This window comes from Lynx rufus, unplaced genomic scaffold (assembly GCF_022079265.1).
Source record: "Lynx rufus isolate CCGP_SWC_20201006 ecotype Redwood Valley unplaced genomic scaffold, mLynRuf1.p SCAF_9, whole genome shotgun sequence".
NCBI lineage: Eukaryota > Metazoa > Chordata > Mammalia > Carnivora > Felidae > Lynx > Lynx rufus.
Genome location: NW_025814897.1, coordinates 66504916 through 66515255, shown reverse-complemented (window position 1 = coordinate 66515255; position 10340 = coordinate 66504916). Strand labels below are relative to the sequence as shown.

At 55.0% G+C, this 10340-nt stretch overlaps 1 pseudogene; it reads right to left on the bottom strand.

Annotated features, from left to right (window-relative positions):
- Window positions 1-900: 900 nt before the first annotated feature.
- LOC124504574 (60S ribosomal protein L37a-like) lies at window positions 901-1180 on the bottom strand (annotated as a pseudogene).
- Between the last annotated feature and the right edge of the window lie 9160 nt (window positions 1181-10340).

Below are 10340 nucleotides of genomic sequence, written 5' to 3'. Positions count from 1 at the left end.
GGAGCACAGCCGTGGGGGCTAGTCTGAAATCTGAGAGGTGCATTTTCATGGCCACCACCCAAGGTCCAGGTACTTCTCTTTTGGATCTCTAGACCCAAAGGAACAAAGGTGTCAGCGTTTTCTACCTGAGGGCAGTATATACTGAAGCTTCTGGCTCTGTCACATAGTAGCTTTTTTGGCCTAACTTCTCTGAGCCTTATTTTCCTCACCTATAAAATGGGGATGAAAGCTGTGTACCTGGATAAAAGTACCCAGGACAAATGGATTCTCAACATAGCATTGATTGAATCAGATTTACTCAAATATGTAATAAACACCTAGTACAGCCTGGGCATGGGCACTCTTTCAGTCTCAAGAAGTCTCTGGATGAGTAAGATACAGCACAGGCCCAAAGAGCTCACAACCAAAAGAGACAGACCATCTGTGGTGTACAGAATAAAGCCCCCCATGCCCGAAGACGTGTGCATCCAAATCCCCAGGATTTGTGAACATGCTACGTGACATGGCAAAGGACAATTAAGGTTGCAAATGAAATTAAGGCTGCTCATCAGCTGACCTCAAGGTCATCTTGGATGGGTCCAGTGTCATCACAAGGGTGCTTATAAGTTGAAGGAGGAGGCAGAAGTGAGTGGCAGAGAGATGCAACATGAGAAACACGGCCAATCATTGCAGGCTTTGAAGATGGAAGGGGCCATGGGCCAAGGAATGTGGGCAGCCTTTGGAAGCTGGAGGAGGCAAGGAAACATTGTCCCCTGAAGCCTCCAGAAGGAATGCAGGCCTGCTGACACCTTGAGACCCATTTGGACTTCAGACCTTCAGAACTGTAAGATAATGTATCTGTTTTGTTACAGAAATTAACCCATTTATTATAGGCTAGCTATGTTTCAAATGGTAGAGCTTCTACTGGCCTGCCAACTCCTTCAGTCTTCTGATGGCTGACTTTACTGTAACAGGAGAAGTGGTGTTGTAGGGCCGGGCACCACTGGCTACCATTTTCATGCAGGAACCACGAGGCCAGATCCCCACAGCTCACCTCTTCGTCTTGGTTTTGCCACAGAAGGAGCAAGTGTCCTTGGTATGCTGACTTATTTCTTATTTTCTTCACCATTTTCCTGAGGGAGGCACCATAACAGGTCCCATATTTACCAATGATTCCAACCTTCTTGGTGCATTTAACCATGTTGCCACAAACTAGATCCGAGCCCAGAGAGCAATAAATCTGTTGTTTTAAGCCACTAAATCTGTAGTAATGTGTTAGAACAGCAACAGGAAACTAATGCGGCATGACACAAATGCCCCACAGTGATGTGTGCAGCGACAGAAGTGTGTGCAGGGCACAGGAGCCCAGGACAGGGACACTGGATGCGGGATGGCCCAAGGAGAGGCAAGAGGGAGGCAGAGGGCTGAAGTGCCATGGGAGATGTGGGCTTCGGGGGCTGTACTTGCAGGGGGTTACTGCAAGACCCTGGGGGGCTGGGGGCACTCACACACACACATACATGCAAACACATCCTGACACACAGACAACAGACAAGGGCATGCACGTTCACCATGTACACTTGCACATGTACCCACCCTAGTGTCACAGGCACTTTATGTGCACACTGACACAAGCCCACCTGTCACCTAGAGTCCACCAGTGTTTGGCATCCTCTCTCAACATCCACATTTCCTAGGGGCAGCTGAGTTTAGCAGGTGGGGCTGGGGGTCCCTGCTGTGACCCTATCACTTGAGACGTCACCAGTGGGAGGCAGCTGGGAGTTATTTCTCTGCTGGGGCTTCAGTATGTGAGGTGCCACGGCAAGCCTGACCATGCACATGTTCCCCTCAAACCTCCTACTGTAGGATGGAGCCTACTATGAATGAGCCAGTCACCCCAAATCAGACCGTCCATCTTCCTGTGCATTTGTCTGCCCATGATTCATTCAGTCAACATGCTTTTATTAGTACTTGCTATGTGCTGGTGCCCGTTCTGGCTACTTTGGACCCCAAGTAAAATAAGCCACTATCCGTACCTGCAAGGTATGATATCTAGCATAATCAGAGCTGTGACCTGGTGGGACAGCTAGGGTCCTGCAGAAAAATGGGAAGAGATCCTAGTCCAGCCCTGGGTGGGCATCCAGAGAAGACTTTCCAGCATGAAAAACTGATGTGACTGCAGTCATTTCAAAATAGAGTCAGGGAGGCCACTATGGAGAAACGGCCTTACCTGCCCTTGTTTGAACCGGGCAAAACAGCAGTTGTGTTAAGCAATTGTCCACAGAGTCAACAGGACAGCAGGCATCCTGGCCAAAAACTGTTGGTTGTGGACTTTCTGAAGACAGAGCAGTTAACTAAAGCGTACCAGGAATAGTTCTGTGTGTTAACAGAAGAGTCAGTGCACACAGCAGTGCAGCCTGTTTGTACCAAGTCATGGAATTACCAGCCTTCCTCCTTCCCATAAAACCCCTTGCTTTCACCTAAAGGCAAGACGCTTCGCTGGTTACTGCCAGAATCTGTGCTCCCCAAACTGCAATTCTCTGATCCCAAATACACACTCATTTGCCTCTTGTCATGACTATTTTCAGGTTGACACCTGAATAAATGACATTTATGCTAAGTCTTAGGCCAGGAAGGAGGTAGCTGGGCGAAGAAGGCTCCATGGTTTGGAGAGGTCAGATGACCTGCCCCGGTCAGACGATAGTGTCTGATGGAGGTGGGTTCAGACCCAGGCTTGAGTGACTGAGTCCTGGTCTCACACTCCCCAGCCATCTTACTTCAACCAGGCCAATCTTGGGGCCAGAGAATGGACAGTACAGGGGACCTGAAACCTCTACCTCCCACCCAGCCAGGCCAGGCCACTTAGAAGGTCATTCAAGGCCAAGAGCACACTTCTATGACCTCACCCTCCTGGGGACTGGACCAGGACATAAAGTTTCCTCTGCTGGTGGAATGAGCTAAGGCCTCCAAGGAGAGGACAGAGGGGCCCACAGCCGACTCAGCACCCTTACACCCTCTCAGCACAAGCTGTCCACCCCACAGACTGCCTGAGAAGCATATATCTCTATCCGAAAGCAAGGGTTCCTGCCAAGAGGAGCACAGGCCTGGCCCAGCTTGCCCCCCACTGTCACACAGCTCAGCAAAGCAGGGCCTTCCAGGAAATGCAGGCCTGGCCAGAAGAAACAGAGTTCAGGGCTTAGAACAGGGATGCTCATGTGATCCTGATGAGAGCTGGTCCTGTCTGAGCCTATTTCCTCATCTGAAAGTGAGGTTGGGCTCGTTTCTCTTAAAGCTTCAGCAGCTGTGATGCTCTTTTTTGTCTGCTCTACAGTCTCTGGCCCCATTCCAGCCTAAGGGTTGCACACCAGATGCCTGGTCCCTGCAGAGAGTCCCCGACTCTGGCCTCAGAGATCCACCTCCTCACTCCCCACAGGTCCCCCGAGGTTGGAGGTTCAGTGCAGCCCCAGCCAGAGGAATGTGAGCCATTCCCGGCATCTCCTCCCCTGTGGCCAGCCCAGAGAGGGGCTGGGGCCTCTGGGCCATTCTGACAGGAAATTAGCTGGGCCTGGCCTTCCCCACTACCAGCTGCTCTGCTGACCCTGACCCCATGTTTTCTGAAACCCGATACTGCAAATTTCAGAGCCTCTTCTCCATTCCCTAGGAGGCCTGGCTGAGCTCTGTGTCTAACCTCCAGCCTGCATGCGGGTTAGCCTTCCTGCCCTGGAAACTGCAGCCCTGCTATGACCCTAAGGAGGCCCTACTCTCTCTAGGAGAGTGGTATCCTCATGTCTGAGGCTCAAGGCAGAACCCATTGTGCAGAGTGGCTACAACATGGCTTGGAGGGAGGCAAGTGAGAGGGGATGTGGAAAGACCACTTAAGTGGCTGTTGTGGTCCAGGAAACAGCGACAGTGGTTTGGATTAGGAAGGGACAGCAAAGATGTAAAGAACTGTACAGAGTCCTAAGTTATCGAGGACGTAGGATGAAACAGGTGGTGGTCTGGCCATGGAGGCTGCATGGAGAGGTGTCTGAGGCCCCCTGGGCTCCTAAGTTGCACAACGGGATGCCTGGTGGTGCCTCTTGGGGGGCGGGGGGGCAGTGATTACCGGGGGCTGAGCAGGGCTGTGGGAGAAGAGAATTGACCCCAAGTTTGGCCTTGCACCACGGAGGCTGAGGTGACTTTCAGATGTCCTAGTGAGCATCTGTATACAGAGAGGAATGAGCTGGAGATGAACCCTAGGGAGGCAGAAAAATAGATGGTAACCCAAGCAGAGACACGGTGCCACCAGTGAGAGTTCAGAGAAGAGGAGAGAGGCAGCCCGCGCCCAAGGACAGGAATGCTGGCTGGCTGGTGACGGGTGGACCTGGAGGGAGCGGCAAGGAGCAGCCTGTGATGTAGGAAGAACCCAAGAATGCTGTGCCTGCAAGGACCGCAGAAGGGCGGTTCAAGAGTCCGCTGCTGGAAGCTGCTGGACGACTACGAAGAGGAAGACTGAAGTGTCCCTGGGTCACAGGCGACTTAAGGGCGCGCGTTCTAGGGGAGTGAGGTGCCCAGAAGGCAGGCTGCAGTGGGCAGGGAGGCCATGAGAGGTGAGCAGCAGAGAGGCAAGGGGAGGAATTGCCCCGTGCACGGGCGGGAGCTGCGGCAGCGGATGGAGGGCTGTGGAGTCAAAGACAGGCTCTGGCTTGTTCGCTTTTAGGGCGAAGGACATGCGAGCGTGTTTAAATGCAGCCGAGGAGGGCCCTGTCACCGAGCGGGCTCATAATAGCCGCGAAAGCAGGGATGACCACCAGAAAGGTGGCTTGGAGCCAGCGCGGGGCTTGTGAGGCCCACTGCGCCCCAAGGCTGAGCTAGAACACCACGCGAGCGCGGTATCGGGCGCGCCGCTGTCCTCCTTGCCCCACGCTCCACGCTCCACACCGCTGGCCGGAGTGGCAAGGACGCGCCGCTTACGCGCGCGCGCACACACACACGCACACACGCACGCACACGCACGCACGCGTACGACGGGAGGCTTGGGTAGCGCGGCGTGAAACTCTGCCCCAAAGCGGTCGTCTGTATTGGAGATGACGGTCTTAGACAGTCACGCACTCTGTCCTCGTTGGAGAGCACGAATGTGAAGTATTCCTGAGAAGTCAGGTAGCGTCCAGCGCCAGCTTCCATTCTGAATGACGGCAAGCTACTCTTGCACTACGTTTTCCACTCACAGGTTTTCCGTGAAGCCTGCCGTTCGCCTCCCCCTGGAAGGCGCCGGAGCCAGAGCCGCTGCGGCCCCGCGGCCCCGCGCTAAGCCCCGCTCCGCGAGACACACGCCCGCGCCTGGGCTGCAGGGCGGAGCCTGATGGCCACGTCGCCGCAGTGGTCCTCCTTGTGCGCGGCGCGTCTGAGCGGGCACCTCACCCGAGGCGGGCGCGGGAACACCGGTCGTGAGCGGGAAAGAGGGGTCGCCCGCCTCGCCTTTCCCGAGCTCTCAGCAGCCCCTGTCAGTCCCCCTCTGGCTTCATTTTCTCACCCCGTGTCTCGTGCTTTCCCTCCAGGCTGTCGGCCACTCCGCCCAGGGCGCCCGTGCTGCCTGTTGTCTGGAGCCGACAGCACTGGCCGGCCGCCCCGGACCCGGTCTCTTCCCTGCCCCCTCCCTGGATGGCTGGGGCACGGTCCCGTATGGTCCTCGCAAGTCCAGCCTAAAACTCTTGCCAAGCCCCAGCTGTGCCTGCTGACGCCTCCACGAGCACCCGAGTGTGGGGCAGGTGCACCTCCTCTCCCTGCACTCCCTGTCGGCCTAGAAAGAAACTTTTTTTTTCTCCTCAGAAAGAGAAACCCCATCCTTACGCTTGCCCTGGCCACGGGCTGAGTTGTCTTTGACGGAATGTTCCCTACTCAGCCACAGCTGACCCTGCCTTCAAAGTACACCCTAAACCGGACCTCTTGTCACCTTCGCTACTGCCGGCCTGGCCCGTCTCCCACCTGGGTTTGTGCAGGAGCCTCCTAAGGGGTCTGCCTGCTTTACAGCGCCCAGGGGGCGCCCCTATAAATGTAAGCTCACGGCATCGTCTGGCCAGCATCCTCCAGTGCTGCTCCCTCTTCCTTGGACTGGAAGTCTCCACGTCCTTACAACGGCTTACAAAACCCAGGGTGATCCCTCACTCTGCTGCCCCTCGATCACATCTCCTGCCGTGGGCCGCTTGCTCACCTGCATCAGCCACCCACCACAGTTGTCCTGCACTCTTCCTAGGACACTCCTCCCCTGGACTTGGCAGAACTCACCCCTCACTTGCCTCCATTCTCCCCCAGAGATGCTCCTTGCACATCCCGTGCCTGACAGCACCCAGCCCTGGCCTTGCACCCTGCACCCCTCTCCTGCTCTGCTGTGTCAGCAGCATTACCCCCTGGCACACAGCTGCCTCCCTGGCTTCCTGAAGGCAGTAACTTCCTGTTTGCAGCCTGCCTGTCAGCACATAGAAGCATGGTGGAGGCACAGGCACGCACGTAAATAAGCACTTGGTAAAAACTTGTGGGAGGAAGGAGCCAGAGTAGCTGAGAGAATGGCCACTGGGCCCGGAGGAGGAAGCCCAAGCCTAAAGGGAGGACAGACTGAGAGATCCACCAAAGATGGAGAGAAGAGCCACCCTTCCTGACCTGCCAGTTCCAATATGCATGGGGCCTGAATGTCGGTGAGGTCTACAAGGTTGCCTGTTTTATCCTTAACTGCCTCCCACCTCTTTTCTGATGATACGGGTTTCTCTTCCTTGCAACCAAAATAGCCTTGGCTCAAGCACTGCCCTTCCACCTACCTTCCACATCTCCACCCTACAGCTAGCCTCCCAACCATCTAGACATCTAATCATCTGTCTGCAAGTCAAATAGCCCACTGGGCCCTTCATGCCCAAGAGTGCCTACCTGCCCAGAGTCCACCCATCCACCCAATAGATAGAACCAACAACTGTCCCTCCACACATCAGCCCCTCAGAACACACATGGTAGCATGGGACCAGACCGTGAAGGGTCTCGAACACCAGGCTAAGGCAATCTGACTCTGTTGATAAATAGTGGGGAACTATGGAAGAATTTTGAGCGTGATCAAATCTGCATTTTAGGAATATAACACTGGCAGCTGTGAATAAGATGGATTAGAGGGGGGAATCTAAAGGCAGGAAGATCAGTTGTGGTAAGATTACAATATTGCAGATGATGAAACAGGGCAGAAGCAGAGTGGCTAAGGAAAGGAAGCTTTGAGGAGCAGCCGTGGGTGCAGCCTGCCCAGATGGGGAACCATCTAATAGTCCTTGGCTTGGCAACCCCCAGGTGAGCCCAGGCACTGTGCTTGCCCCAGCTCTCACTCAGCTGGGGCCTTGCCTCCTGCATGCTTGGCCCCCGAAGTTCAGGACAGGCAGTTCCTAGGGGCCTAGCCCAGGAGCAGTTCTTTCTGGGACCATCTACAGAGTACTCTATCCTATAGCTCAAGCCCCTGAGCAAGTGATATTTCCAGAGTACGCTGTCACCCACCAACTCCAGTGTCAGAGCTCAGCCCTGGCTGCAGAAAGCTGGGGCCTCTTCTCTGTTAATTTTCTCCAACTCCTCAGAGGCTGGGCTTTAGGCCCAGTGAAGTCACAGTTTGGGAGGCAGCCCTGGCTCCCTGCCGCCCACGGAGGCTATATTTGGAGCAAGACAACTCCCTACAGACATAGACTAGGGACCCACCCTACAGCACTGCCCCAACCAATTTTACCAAGTAGCCAAACAGTGTGGGTGTCACTCGCATTTTTACTTGTTTGCTTATTCATTCATTCGTTCACTCATTTATTCATTCCACCTGTGGTTACTGATCCCCTAATATGGTGTGACAGGCACAATGGATGTATGGTGGGCATGTACATGTGTGTGAGTATATATGGGTATCGTGTTGAAATGGGAATGGCAGAACATACTTTCAGTACCCTTTCTCAGGGTTCAACAGTGTCAGTGACTCAGGATCAGGTGTAAATGGCATCTGTGGGCACCTGCGTGCGTGTGCATGCAGGCACGTGCTCTGAGAGGCAGCTATGACTCAGCTGCACATGGCGTCTGTATGTACCTGTGCAGATAGGGCTGTGCATGGAGGCACGAGCTCTTGCCCCCAGGAGTGGGGGAAGTGGTTGAGACTGACTCAGCTGCATCTGGTGACTGGATGCCCACAGCCCAGCTGTGACTTTACACCTTGCTCACTTGCCAAGCCAAACAGCCAGTGTTGGGTGCAAATATTCTGCACAGAGTGTGCAGGGATGAAGTCCCAAGTCAGGAGCCTCTGGTAAGCAATCTGGGTCCAGCTGCATCTGTCCCTCCACTGGTGTAGGGCCCCCATCTTAACCTCTCTGGCCTGGCCTCCTGGAGGCTCAGAGACTATGCCGCACGTGGACTCCTCCATCACCCTCGCCCACCAGTCCCAGGTTTGTGCACGTTGAAACCAGGACCACAGGTACAGAGCTGCCAGCCATCCCGTCCATGTTTCCACCACACCTAAAACCCCTCCTGTTTCAGCCATGATTGCATCTTTCTCCATCTGCACCCAGTCGCAACCTCAGCAAGCACAACCCCGGAAGCATTTCCAGGCTCTGGAGCTCCAGACCCACTGCCTCAGCTATGGCCCTGCCTGGTCCCTCCCTGTCTTCTTCCTCTGTGCTCCTTGCCCTGTCTATCCCTGGCCGTCTCTCTCCTTATCTGGCCAACGGTCTATCTTTGTCTCTTTCCGAGGCCGACTGTCTGCAGCGGAGGCTTCACAGGAGTGGAGGTGCTGACAGAGTGGGGGTGTGGGGCTGCCTCTCGGTGTCCCTTCTTGAGCCTTATCAGGAAAACTGGAGTTACTGCTCAGGGCTCAGACTGGAATTTCGCCCTGGATGACCTTGCTCCGTGTGCTGGGGCCTCCCCAGGGACAGCCAGGGTCAGACCAGTCAGGAAACAGGCCCCTGCTTGTTGGCTGCTCCCCCTCCCTCCTAACCCACTCTCATCCCAGCCGTGGCCCCCTGCCAAGCCTGTCCACAGAGGACACAGAGGGGAGAGGGCTGCCCCTTCTTAGGCTCTTACAGGAACAGGGCCCAGGCTGTGTGTGTGCCTGCGGCGTGGGGAGGGGTGAATCATGACCAAAATGCCTCAAGCTACCAGTAGGGCACTCCTTAGACCCCCAAAAGGAAACCTCTGGGCCTAAGAAGGGGGCTCCCCCACCTTCTCCCCTCAATGGGCTTCCAGGCAGTCTGCCCTGCAGGCAGGTGGTACATGCCCATTGGCTAGGAGAAGCTCTGGAGTCAGGACCCCTGGTTTTTGTCCCCCATCCCTCTGCGCCTGCCATCTCCTTGGGCAACTGCCTAACGTCTGAGTCTCGTTTTCCCCATCTGTAAAGTAGGAAAAAAGCCCACTTTCTGGGCTTTGGAAGACACAATGAGATTGCCCACGGTTGGCTCCGCTATGCTTAGCTTCCATGGGTTTCCTCAATCCTTGGAGGGACTCGGCTGTGACCGCTGGCACTCCCTGCCACCCTGCTGAGACCAAGCCACGAGTGGGACACCTGGCGGGCGGGGTGGCCGGGAGCGCGACCGTGGCACACGCCTGCCACCTGGTGGCCCCCAGCGGAGTCGCCCAGGCCAGCGCCAAGGTCCCAGCTCAGCCTCAGTTGCGAGTGCCTGGGCAGGGACTCATTTCCACAAAGGCGTGAACAGCTCACTGCCCCTGGGTCTGGGCCAATTCACGACCTGCCATGGAGGCGGTGGATGGTGGGGTGGGGAGTTGTCTCTTATGGGGCGGGTGTGTCCCTCCTTCAAGCCAAAACCTAGGCCTGGAGGATTGTGCCACAACCCTGATCGATTGTCTCTGGAGGGTGGGATCGTAGCGAGGTATTTTATTCTCTCTGCATACCTGCTTTGTCTCCATTTTCCACATTGGGTGTGTATTACTTTGTGAAATACTGCAAACGTTATTTTTTAAAAAATCACACAAAGAGGGAGAGAGGGTCCTAATTGGCCTGTCCATCAGAGAATTCTGGAAGTTTTGACTTTCTAGTATCTTTATTTTCATGAAGTCTCCCATGGTTCACTGGGAGAAATGGACACTAGGACTTGAGGCCCTGGGATTGATGATCCATCCTTCACATATGCTAGCATTAACTCTCTTAAGCGTATCCTCAGCCCCAGGACAGGGTTGGGGTAAATGCTCTAAAGAGAGCAGAAATTCTGTAGAAAAGAGTTGTTTGCAGGTCAGTCACTGTTGTCTCCTCTGAGCCCAGGGGACTACATCCAGGACATATTTGAGGACAAGGATGTCTTCCCAAAAGTAGTCATTAAAAAGCCAGCCTTTACTAAGGAGCTACTAGGTGCCATGTGCTGGCAATACAGCCA